The sequence below is a fragment of the Mustela nigripes genome, chromosome 4 (genome assembly GCF_022355385.1).
Source record: "Mustela nigripes isolate SB6536 chromosome 4, MUSNIG.SB6536, whole genome shotgun sequence".
NCBI classification, from domain to species: domain Eukaryota; kingdom Metazoa; phylum Chordata; class Mammalia; order Carnivora; family Mustelidae; genus Mustela; species Mustela nigripes.
In genome coordinates, this window is record NC_081560.1 from 160,573,864 (window position 1) to 160,587,843 (window position 13,980).

Below are 13,980 nucleotides of genomic sequence, written 5' to 3' on the forward strand. Positions count from 1 at the left end.
GACTTCCATAGTTTGTCCAGGCAAATGATGTTTGAGTGTTTCTTGTGCACCAAATATGTACCACATGAGAGAAAGAGCTGGCCTGGCGCTCTTTTGACTCTCGCCTAAAAGGACTTCCTGGAAGGGAAATGGGACTCCCAACAGGGGGCGCATGTGGTGTGGATTATCAGAAAATCTGGAGCGACGGAAGGAGCAGTAACTGGGGAAATAGATGTGTTGCCCATCTGGGATGACCAGCTTGCTCAAGTTTGCTTGAAACTCTCCCTGTTTTAGTGCCAAAAGTCCCGAGTCTCGGGAATCCCTCAGTCCCAGACCACTCAGGATGGTTGGACATTCTGCCTGTCACAGGAGTTACAGTCAGAAAGCACTCCAGCAGAGAACCTCCAAAATCCACCAAGTCACCCATGAGAATAAAAGTCAAGTCGAAATATCAAGTAGGCGCAGATTATGTGAAGCCAGTTTATGATTATGTCAGTATTAAAGTGGATTTGGTCAGGGCATAATTGGAAAATGTGCTGGAGCAGGACCTTCTTTTCCACACCATCCTTTAGGAGTGTGTATAGTGTGCTCAGACTGCCATAACATTGTATCACAGACTGGGTAGCTTTAACTACAAAACTTTATTTTCTTAAGAAGTCCAAGATCAAGGGTTTGGCCAATTTAATTTCTGGTGAGAACTCTTTTCCTAGCTTGCAGATGGCCATTTTCTTGCTGTGTCCTCACCTGCCTGGGTGAGGAGAGAGACAGGGATCAGAGGTATCTCTGATGTTTTTTCTTATAAAGACACTAATTTTATAGGATCAGGGACCCACCCTTGTGACCTTATTTAACCGTAAATCTTCAAAGGCCTCCTCTCCCAATATAGCAACATTCAGGGGTTAGGGATTCAACATATGAATTTTAAGGGGACACAAGCATTCGATACGTACCAGGGTGACTCTGAAACACAGAGATAAACTTTATTAAGTGGGGGGGAGTCTTGAAAATATTAGCTGTTTCATGCCTCACATCCTTAGGGAGAAGATACACATTTGTGACACGGAAGTCCTATATCTTTTTATGAACAAAAGTAAAAGTGAAAGTAAACATTATGAACAAAAGTAAACATAAGCTCTTCAGACATTATTTTAATCGTGTCAAGGTAAAGTTGAACCCCATGAGAGGCCTGTGCTGGTGGTTTTGTTTTGGTTTGGTTTAGTTTGGTTTCTGTCCTGTAGAGCAGAGGAATTGACAAGCTAATGTTCCCATTACTGGACCCATAAAGAACCCCACAATAGACTACCGTGATCATGACTTGGATGAATGGGGATTTAATAAACAGTGGAACTGTTGGATATGGTGCTGCCTGTAATTACAGTGTTTGACATTTTTTTAAAAAAGTTACAAAGGATTGGCTAGTCAGAGAATGGATCTTCCTGATCTTTCTTACAGATATGAACCCAAGTAGTTGCAAGACACTAGATCAAAAGGCCGGTAAAATCAGAATGAAGTGCTACAATCAATTCTTTGCCTTTAGGCTAAGAGCAAGTGTAGGAATGAAATGCTGTTAAGAAAACACATACATGGGGGCACCTGGGTGGCTCAGTGGATTAAAGCCTCTGCCTTCAGCTCAGGTCATGATCTCAGGGTCCTGGGATGGAGTCCCACATCGGGCTCTCTGCTCAGCAGGGAGCCTGCTTCCCCCTAGCTCTGCCTGCCTCTCTGTCTATTTGTGATCTCTTTCTCTCTCTGTGAAATAAATACATAAAATCTTTAAAAAAGAAACAAAAAAAAGAAAACACACACGTGGAGTTAGGTGATAATGTCTACAGAACTGGATATTCAATGTCCCTAATATCTACTTGAGTCCCTTTAGGAAGCAGAGTTGGTTTTTAATTCCTTGAGACTTTAGTAGTAGGAGCTAAGTTTAGCTGTGAGCACAGAGTAACAGAAAGCACCAAAATAAAAGTTATTTATTTTTCTTTTTATATGATATAATTTTTCTTTCAGTTGAAATTAGCTTGGGGTTAGAACAGTGATTTATGGGGTGAGGATGCCACGCTCCTGCTACCTTATTGCTCCACTGTGCGTGATTTCCATTTTCCAAAGTCATTTCCTGGTCCAGGATGGCGGCTAGAGCTCTAGTCTTCAAGTGAACAGAAGGATGGAGATATGTAGAGAGTAGCACACCTTTTCCATTTAAAGGCAATTCCCGGAAGCTGTACACAAACTTCTACAAGAGAGGCTAGAAAAGGCAATACTTTTTTTCCTAGTAAGTCAGTACCCAGTGAAAAGATTTTACTACTCTAGAACAGAAGTCCGCAAACTATGGCCCATGGACCATATTTTTCTAAATAAAATTTTACTAAATTTTTCTAAATAAAATTTTTCTAAAATAAAATTTTTCTAAATAAAATTATTCTAAATAAAATTTTACTGAAATACAGTGCTGCCAATTATCTATGGATACATATTGTTTTGCTGTTTAAACACACTATGTACTTTTTAATTTTAATTCCAGGATAGTTAAAATACAGTGTTATATTAGTTTCAGATTTACAATAGTGATCCCAAAATTCAGTATATTACTCAGTGCTCATCAAAGTAAGTGTAGTCTTAGTCCCTTTCACCTTTTACTCATCCCTCCCACCAACTTCCCTTCTGGTAACCATCAGTTCATTCTCTGTAGTTAAGCATCTGTTCCTTGGTTTGCCCCTCTCTTTTTGTTTGTTTCGTAAATTCCACATACGGGAGTGAAATCACATGGTATTTGTCTTTCTCTGATTGACTTATTTCTCTTGGCATAATACTCTCTAGCTCCATCCATGTCATTGCAAATGGCAAGATTTAACTCTTTTTTATGGTTGAATAATATTCCATTGCTTATATAGATAGCACATCCTCTTTATCCAACCATTAATCAATGGACACTTGGGCTGCTTCCATATCTTGGCTATTGTAAATAATGCTACTATAAAAATGGAGATGTGTGTATCCTTTTAAATTAGTTTTCTTGTTTTCTTTGGCTAAATACCCAGTAGTGCCATGGCTGGATCATAGGGTAGTTCTATTTTTAAATTTTTGAGGAACCTCCATACTGTTTTCCACAGTAGCTGTACCAGTTTGCATTCCCACTAACAGTGCATGAGGGTTCCTTTTTCTCCACACCCTCACCAACACCTTGTTTCTTGTGTTGTTGATTTTAGCCCTTCTGATAGTTGTGAGGTGATACCTCATTGTAGTTTTGATTTGCTTTTCTCCCTGATGATGAGTGATGTTGAGTGTCTTTTCATGTGTCCGTTGGCCATCTGTATGTCTTCTTTGGAAAAATTTCTGTTCATGTCATCTGCCCATTCTTTAATTGGATTATTTGTTTTTTGGGCATTGAGTTTTGTAAGTTCTTTCTATATTTTATAGGAATACATTTTTTTAAAATATTTTATTTATTTGACAGAGAGAAATCACAACTAGGCAGAGAGGCAGGCAGAGAGAGTGGAGGAAGCAGGCTCTCCGCAGAGCAGAGAGCCCAATGTGGGGCCTGATCCCAGGACCCTGGGATCATGACCTGAGCCGAAGTCAGAGGCTTTAACCCACTGAGCCACCCAGGTGCCCCAGTAATACATTTTTTAAAATGTATTTTAAAAGCAGCTTTATTGCTGGATGATGAGCATGCTATAAAATTCAGTCATTTAAAGTGTACAATTCATTGTCCTTCAATGTCTTCACAGAATCATGCATCTAGCTCCCACATCAATTTAGAACATTTTCCTTGCCATGAAAATACCCCACACTGCTTAGATGTTGTCCTTGAATTCCCCATTTCTTCTCCCCATCCAAGACCTAAGCAACTAGTAAGTACTTTCTCTTTTTATAGATTTCCCTATTCTAGGCTTTTCATATCAATGAAATCATACAATATGTGGTCCTTTGTGCCTGGCTTTTTTCACTTTACATAATGTTTCTAAGGTAGCATGTATTAATACTTTATTCCTTTTTATGGCCAAATAATATTCCGTTGTATGGATATGCCCTTTTGTTTATCAATTCATCAGTTGATTGACATTTGAGTTGCTTTGAGAAAGCAATAATCCTTTATTCTTTTAAGACACTGAAATAAAACAAACCAGCAGGTAGTCTCTTCTAATATATCAACAGTTTAAAATATTACCTTGTGGATTTTGATGGGACTAACTGATTTGGGCAAAAATATTTTGTAAAAATATCAATGATATAAATAAATGTGATTGAGATTTAACCAAGACTATAAAAAATGATACAGTACTGCAGCTATTGGCAGTCCCTCTTCAGAGTTACATATGACTCCCAAATTTTTTGTGGAAGGCTTCTCAACAGTGCTCAAAGATGAGCTGTTGCCTACAGATTGTGGGGAAGATAAGGACATGGGTGATCTAGAAGACAGAGTCAATTACCCTAATGAGAGGAAAAAGTTCTCACCATGTGTATCCAACACTGGAATCTTGCGTCATTTACATTATTCTAAATGTGTTCTGTGGAGGCAAGAGAGTTCAGAGCAGCAGTTTGAATGTCAGGTAGATGGTTTTTCACAAACCATCCCCCTTACTACTTCCTCTTTCACCTATGACAGACTTGCAGGTAAGTGCACAGGCTCTATGATGGTTCTAAGAAGTCTTTGATAAATCTGAAGAGGGCGGCTTTCTCCAGTGTTTAGCCACCATCCCCAGCATGAGACTTGGATAACAGAAGTATAGCACTGAGATAGAGTGAAGCTGAGAGGCATAGAGAAACTGAGGCAAGAGACCGGTAGAAAGAGATCTGAAAAATTTTACATCTCTGTTTCTGGGAGTTTTTGAGACCCCCCCGAATCATTTATGCCCTTTCAGTAGTTGTGTGTTCAACTTTTCCTTTCATTACAAAGGATATCAAACCTTAATATTTTTCTAATAAATTATTTTTTGGACAATTTATTTGAAACCAAAAGAAAGACTCTATGCATGCATGATTGTTTCAATAATTAGGCAAGAGGTGGGGGGGTCTCTTTCTACCCTAGACTTCCCATTATACTAAGTTAACTATTCTTAACAATTTGTTTAGTATCTTCCCATATTATTTCTAGGCATTTTACACATACGAAATATCACCTTATATTTACTTTTATTTACATTTGACTGTTTTACTTAGCAGTGTTGTGGAATCCTTTCCACGTTAAGATATAGAAAATGTACCCCATCTTTTTAATAGGTACATAATATCCTATTGCATGGTGTGCCCCAGTTTATTTAACCAATTTCCTGTTAACGAATATTCAAAGGATGCTCCCAATTTTAAGACAAAAGTATAAACTTCTTTCATTCATTTTGCAAATATTGTGCTCATGCCATGTGCCAGGCACTTCCCCAGGCAAAATAATTTTTTTTTAAGATTTATTTATTTATTTATTTATTTATTTATTTATTTGACAGAGATCACAAGTAGGCAGAGAGGCAGGCAGAGAGAGAGGGGGAAGCAGGCTCCCTGCTGAGCAGAGAGCCCAATGTGAGGCTCAATCCCAGGATCCTGGGACCATGACCTGAGCCGATGGCACCCACTCAGCCACCCAGGCCCCCCCAGGCAAGGTAATTTCTGCAGTTTCTTTTTGTGGGGCAGAGAAGAAATAAACAAGAAAACAAATATATGTGAGCTAAATAATTTCACCTAGTAAATTCTGTGAAGAAAATAAAAATGTGGGTGTCTGGGTGGTTCAGTTGGTTTGGCAACTGCCTTTGGCTCAGTTCATGATCCTGGAATCCCAGGATCTAGTCCCATATCAGGCTCCCTGCTCAGTGGGGAGTCTGTTTCTCCCTCTGATCCTCTCCCCTCTCATGCTCTTTCTCCCTCTGAAATAAATAAATCCTTTTTAAAAAAGAAAAGAAAAATGGATATTTGATAAAGAATTAAAAGTGTGGGTGTAGAACTTCTTTAGGTGGGGGATCTCAGCTATTTCTACAAGGTGATATTTGCCTAAATGCTGAGGGGTACAAAGGAACCAGTCCTGTGAGGTCAGGGCGGAGGGAAAATGAGGAGCAAAGGTCCTAAGGCAATAACAAGTAGGCAATTTACAGGAAAAGAAATGAGGCCAGTGTATCAGTTACAGTTCTTAGTTACACTCAGTAGAAATAAGTTTAACAATTTAAGGAGAAAAGGAATTCACTGGAAAATACTGAGCAACTCACAGAATCTCTGGGATGGCCGAAGAAGCTAGCTTGGAGAGTATCTGCTAAGATGAATTCAGAAAAATCCCACCATAGCACTGGTCTAGTGGGGACTTAGCTGCTGCGACTGCTGGTTGGAGACTCACTGGCTTGCATGAAAGACAGTATTAACCTCTGCTGGCTCTGAAATTTAAACCTACCTGCCACCATCACCCTGTCCTTATTTACAGTACCAGTGTCTAATTTAAATCCTGTAGAAGTGCCCCACTAATGCAGACCTTAAATGCATATCTTTGTACTTTTGTACTGATATTTCTATAACCAAATTCCTGGAAGTGCTGGGTCTAAAGAGAAGTGCATGTAATGTTTTTTTTTTTACTAAATCACATTCCCTGAAATGTGATACTGATTTACACGCCCACAACACAGTAGATGAGTATGCCAGTGTCCTCAAAGCCTTGTCAATTCCATATTTGTGTTTTAGAGTAGCCTTGTAAAACTGGATACACCTAGGCTTGACTCTGGCTCCGTGACTTAATAATTGTGTGTCATTGGGCAAATTTGTCCATTCCCTGGGTTTCATTTACCTTGTATATATAGTATGGAAGTGATGCCCATGCTGCTGACACTGCTAGTTGTTCCCTAATATCCATTCCCCTCTTTTTCTATATCTGTAAGACCCCAATTTTTAGTTAGACCCACGACTATCCAGAATGAGTACTAAGTTACTAGCTTCTCTTAGTCATAGTCACCATCAAACTCTACAGAATGAGTGTTGCTGGTTTTTAAGACAATACTAGAGACAATAGTGAGGCACTTTTACTCATTTATTTTTTTCAAATAAGGTCCACACCCAGCATAGACCCCAGTGCAGGACTTGAATTCACAGCCTTGAGATAGAAACATGATCTGAAATCAAGAGTCAGACACTTAACCAACTGAGACACCCAAGGCACCCCAAATAGTGAGGCACTTTTTAAAGGAATGCTACATCGCAAACATTCTTTATGGTATAATGCTGTGTAGAAAAATTCAGATACATATGCTTCTGAGTTAAGGTGATTGAAAATAGACTCTGAATGTGAAGAAAAAATTTAAGTATCTTAAATGATTTATTTTGCTTGCATATCCCTTTTTATACATGGACAGAAGTGATATATAACTCAGCTCATGTCTAAATTAATCAAAAAGTTATGTTTCAATAAATACACAACAGAAATTCTAAGTGATAATGATGAGGGAGCAGGAGGCTGGCTGAGGACAAAGCAAAAGCTGGTACCTTGCACCCCCTCTCTACCTGCTCCCCTCGGTAATATGTGTCCCATTCCTCGGGCACCCCTGACTGCCCTAAAAGAAAAACAAATAGTTGGGGCGCCTGGGTGGCTCAGTGGGTTAAGGCCTCTGCCTTCGGCTCAGGTCATGATCTCAGGGTCCTGGGATCTAGCTCCGCATCGGGCTCTTTGCTCAGCAGGGAGCCTGCTTCCCACCCCCCCCCACCTGCCTCTCTGCCTACTTGTGATCTCTGTCAAATAAATAAAAATAATATAAAATAAAATAAAGAAAAACAAATAGTTAACTTACAGAGATCACAATCCTGCAAGGCAGGAGTCTCCCTTGGTTTACAAATGTCCTTGAGATTTACAACAAAGAAGTTACCTTATCAATAGCCCAATTTCCAGAGACACATAACTCAGTTCCTCAAAACCTAATGTCACCCTCCCCTCCATAAAAACTGAAGGAGGCTGAGGTAGAAGGAAAAGTAAAGTTAAATTTCTTCTAAACCTAAATCTCATTAACAAGGATGCTTGATAGCAGGAATGTAACATTCCACCAGGAGACTCCCAATTGTCTTTATGTTAGTGCCTCATTAGAGGGAAAGTGGCCTTGGCTTGATTGTAACCAGGACTTCAATATCCCGACAGTCTTCTTTACCCCAATAGCCCTTCTGAACACCCCTTTGTCCTCACCTACCCAACTCCTACGTACATAACCAGCCACTCCTCACATCCCCAAGGCAGCTCTTTCTGCCCACGGGTCCTGTCCCTGTGCTTTAATAAACCACCATTTTGCACCAAAGATCTCTCAAGGATTCTTTCTTGGTCATCGGCTCTGGACCTCACCCCACTGAACCTCACCTAGGTTCTAGAACTTCATCAATAAGAAAAGAAAGTATTGTCACAATTTAATTTGAAGTGGATTTTTGTATCCTTAGATTCATTAAAAAATATAAACAATACTGGTCCCAAATTTTCATTCTTACCAATCCTCTATAGTACCAGGACTCTCAAATGTAGTAGGGCATAGGACTTCTAAAAATAAATGTTCAGACCCTTTGCAGTTAGGTCATGTGACATAGTTCTGACCAATGACACATGAGCATAAAAGATGGGTGTGGATCTCAAGGCATGCCTTTAAAAGGAAAAGTGGTGCCCTTTCCTTCTACCACACCCATTCCTACTGATCAGAATCAAGATACAGTGATGAGTCATGTTAGGCCATAAACCAAGGGTAGCAAACTCAAAATGACCGAGCAATGAGACAGAAGGAGTTTGGTTCCCTGACACTGTAAGTCACCCTACCAGTCATGGATTACTTAAATCTACGTTGTTACATAAGGGAGAAATAAATTCCTATCAAGTATATATATGCTGTATCCTGGGTCTCTATAACAGGAACTGAACCTATACCCTAATGAATACAATTCCCTTCATAGAACTGTGAATATTATTAAACTAGATAATGTATACAAAATGTTTAGCAGAGACATGTAATAAATGTGTGCTAAAGTAACTTGCCTTAAAGTCTCAAAACAAGCAATAGCAGGTTCTTTTTTTTAAAATTTATTTGACAGACAGAGATCACAAGTAACCAGAGAAGCAGGCAGAGAGAGAGGAGGAAGCAGGCTCTCCACTGAGCAGAGAGCCCGATTCAGGGCTCGATCCCAGGACCCTGGGATCATGACCTGAGCGGAAGGCAGAGGCTTTAACCCACTGAGCCACCCAGGCACCCTGGCAAGTTTTAAATTTTAATTAAATTTCCATTTTTCCTTTCTCTGTGCATTTAATAAACACTAACAAGCATTTACTATGTGTCCTGGATCCAGAATAGGGAACAAGTACAATAATATGGAGTAATAAAATACAGTGAAAAGCCAGGTGCTACAGTAGGGGTGTTTACTCTCCAGGAGCAGGTCTTGAGACGAAGGAAATGTCTGATGTTACTGGGTAAGAGTGAAGAGCAACCAGACGTAGGGAGCTCAGATACCAAAACCAGCAGCCCATCTTCACCCCATGGCATTTTGTATAACACAGAAAATAACCCTGAGCAACTTGCTTTCATCTCTCCTACCAAGAAGGCTGCATTGAGAACTAGCAGGAAATCATAACTGTGAGGATGAGTTCATAGTAAATTACCACAAGCTACTTAAGGAATATAAACTCTGAGAGAAAAAACCAAAAAGGAAAACTCACACTCAGTCAAACAACTAATAACTAATATGTAAAATTAATATTCTCAAATAGGAAGGTATTTGATACATAAAGCAAGAACAAATGACTTTTCAAAAAATAAAGATTTTTAGAAATGAGAAATATAACTGCTGAGAATAAAAGCTCAATACATGGGCTGAACAGAGAGTAGACATAGCTAAAGACTGGTGTAGTGAGTTGGTCCATGGGACAGCAGGAGGGAAAGATAATAATATAAGAAAAATAGATTGTTATATATAGGGCTTACTATCTTCAAAGCATCGTTCCAAACTATTTACAGATCTAAAACTCACATAATTCTCATAAAAAGACTCTCAGGACCGCACTAGGATTATTCCATCATACTGATGAGAAATATATGGGACAGAAAGTATTATAACTCACCCAAGTTCACACATCTAGTAATTAGGAGAGCCAGGCTTTGAAACCAGGGGCTGGTTCCAGAGTCTTTTAAACACTAGGTTATACTGGGATGATGGAATGTTTAAATGAAATATTGAGACATATAAAGGATGAATCCAAAAGCATTGACATCCATGAATCCCAGGAGGAGAGAATACAGGGAATAGAGGGAAAGAAATAACAGATAAAAGACACAAATCCTTAAATTGAAAGCATCCTTCCTAGTAGAATAAATGAGAAACATGGAAAATAGTATGGTGAAGGTTGAACAAATTGTAGTGAAATTTTAGAGAATCAAGAAGGAGAGTAGATCTTAATTGTGCTTGCAGGGGAAAAAAGGCAACTATTATTTGAGGTGATGAAGTTGTTAACAGCTTCCTTGTAGTAAACAATTCACAATGTATACATATGTCAAAACATCATGTTGTACACTATATACAATTTGACTTGTCAATTACAACTCAATAAAGCTTGGAAAAGAAGTCCAAAAAGTTGTCCAAAAAGTTATCAGAGATAACCTACAAAAGGGATGGGAGTCATTGAAGTCAGATTTTCATCATCAATACTGAAATCGAGAAAGAAAAACGAGTATGTTCAACATGTTAAGAAAAAGGATTTTGAACTCAGCATTCTATAGTTACTCAAAGCATCTTCCAAATTCAGTAGTGAAAAAAGAACGTTTTAAGACATTTCAATGACTCAAAAATTGATCACCCATAGATCCTCTGAGCCAACCGCCAAAGGATCTCTTCTACAAAGAGAAGGCAGTGAAATCCAAGGGGAAAAAGTGGACATATATTTAGTAAATATATTTAGTGAAATCCAAGAAAAAAAGGTGGACATATATTTAGTAAAATTTATTATTAATTAACTATTTGTAAAATGCTTTTCAGTAGCACTCTGGCATTGATGTCAGATTGTGTTTTCCAAAAATGGACATAGGAATGCGTTCAGTTCCACATGCTTTTCCAGAAACTTCTCATTCTTCATCAAGAGGTGTAATTTATTTTCCCTCCCTTTGAAGGTGAGCAGGCTTGTGACTGCTCTGACCAATAGAGTGCATGGAAATAACGCTATACGACTTCTGAGAGTCAGTCATAAGGACAGAGCTTTATCCTAGCTCTCTATCTGGGAACTTCACTTTGGCAAAACCAGGCACCTTGCAGTGAGGGAGCCCAAACTAGTTGACAAAGAGAGGCTGTATGAAGAAGCCAATGTAGAAAGGCAATGCAGCTCCCAGCCAGCGTCCACCCCCAGACTTCTGAATAAATTAACCATCAGATGATGCTAGTGCCCAGGCTTTGAGTCTTGCAACTGAGATATGAGACATTATAGAGCAGAAGCAAGCCAACTCCTCTGTACCACAATATTCATAAACATAAAAATTGGTTATTGTATAACATTATGCTTTGAGGTAGGTTTTTCAGTCATAGCAACTGAAACTGGTAGGTACTATATATAGGAAAGGAGGAAGGGAAGTAAAATCATGTGTTTTTTGTCATTTGGGAGGAATGAAATAAATATAAAAGTGTTGAAGATTCTGTGTGTCTCAATATGTAATTTTTGTAAATATTTTGTGCATGCTTGGAAAATACATATTTTCTATGTTGGATTCAAAGGATTACATATATTTACTTAAATTTACATATAAATTTAGATCAGCATTTTTATAACCTTTTTTTCCTGGCTGAGCAATCAGTTTCTGAAACAGACTATGTTAAATCTTTATCCGTGGTTTGCCTATTCTTCCCCTCAATAACAACAGTTTTTCTATATGCATGTGGAGTTATAAAGCTGAACAAAGCAAATGTTGTGATTTTGATGATGGATTATTGCCTTTTTCATTAAGAAACTATTTCTTTTGTTGTTAATAATTTCACATTAGGGGTTCCTGGGTGGCTCAGAGGGTTAAGCCTCTGCCTTTGGCTCAGGTCATGATCTCAGGGTCCTGGGATCGAGCACCGTGTCTGGCTCTCTGCTCAGCGGAGAGCCTGCTCCCCACCCACCCCCGGCCCCCGCTTCTCCGCATACTTGTGATCTCTCTCTGTCAAATAAATAAATAAAATCTTTTAAAAAATAATTTCACATTAAACTCTATTTTGTCTGATATTAATATTTATATTAAATATATAAAATAGTAAAATATAATAAAAATTGAAATTAATATTAAATTAGTTCAATATTAATATTTAATTATTTATTAGTAATTAATATAATTAAAATTAATAAATATTAAAATATACTTTAAATATTATTAAAATATAATATTTTTACTAAAAATATTTTTACTGGTATATTTATTACTATTCACATTTAACTTTTCATTGTGGTATTTCAGATATATATATCAGATTTCTCTTATAAACAGAATAAAGCTGATTTTTTAAAATGAAATTCACATCTTTTTATTTAATAGCTTAATTATCTTAATTATCAGACATTTTATTAAGCTTACTCTGTTTTCTGATAAAGATAATTATCTTTAAAAACTGATAATATAGAAACAATGTTCTCTGACCAACATGAAGTGAAATTAGAAATGAATGCAAAAAGATAGTTTAAAAATTAACTTGGGAAACAAAATCCTCACTTCTAAACAACCCAAGGTCCAAATAAGAAATCAAAATGAAAATTATGAAATTTTTAAAAATGGAAAGCAATGAAATCATTACTTATAAATAAATAGTGAGATGCAGCTAGCTAAGAGGAGCTTAGAGGGAAATTTATGGTCTTTACATATTAGAATACAAGGTGCATGAAAACAAATACAGTGAACATTTAATTCACAAAGCTAAGAATAATATAGCCTAAGCCCAGAGAATGTAAAAGAAAATAATAAATATGAAAGTGGGATTTAATTATTTAACAAACAAAACAATAAGAAAGAAAATAATACCACCAGAAGGTTTTTAAAAATAATAAATAGATCAATATAAATAGGTAAAGAAACAGAGGGGAGGCCAACATAAAGGATCAAATGAAGAAAATAGCTCTGATGGAGTTCAAGTCCTAGAAGAGTAAATTGAATGGCTATATTCAAAAATTTGTAAAAGCTGCATGAAATATATTTTTTTCTAGAAAAACACAAATCCAACAAGCTTAAAAAATCTAGTCAAATAATCATTCAAAAGTCATAATCAGTATTCAAATTTCTTCTCTCTACAATAAAGATGACATTTCTAGGTAGGTTTAAAGTACTTCTAGCAAAGTTCCAAGAAAAACTCATCACTGTCTTATACAAACTGTTGAAAACATTACTTTTAAAAAAGAGGAAACTATTCAATATTCACGAGGCCATACAAAGTCAATGAAAGAAATTATAGCCAAATTTACTTGTGAGCATGGATGTAAATACACTATATCAACAAACTGAATCAAACAGCATAGTAAAAAATATATCCAGGCCAAATTTACATCAGACATTCAACAATGGTTTAACAACTAAAAATTCTATCAATGTAACTCATCATACTAACACATCAAATTAAAAATACAACCATTAAATAGTCAATGAATGAGAGAAACTGATGATATTCAGAATCTATTCATGATTTTAAAAAACAACCCTTTAGCAAAGTGTAAACCCTTTATAACCCCTTAATATTGTAAATGATGTCAATGAGAAATCCCCCCAAAACATATTAATGATTAAATTTAGAAGTATTTGCATCAAAGTTAGGACATGTATGGATACCTTTTGCTGTTGTTACCATTGTTACTGCTCTTGTTTTACCACCACCCCCATAAAGAATTCTAAAAGCAACCTGAGAAAAATAAGATGTTATTTTCAAAGGAGTAGCAAATGACTTTTCAGTGACATCAATGGAAGTCAGAAGGCAATAGATTGAAACCTTAAGCTGCTGAAAGAAACTATCTATGAAGCTCGAATTCTATAACCAGCAAAAGTATCTTTCAAGGGGCACCTGGGTGGCTCAGTCGTC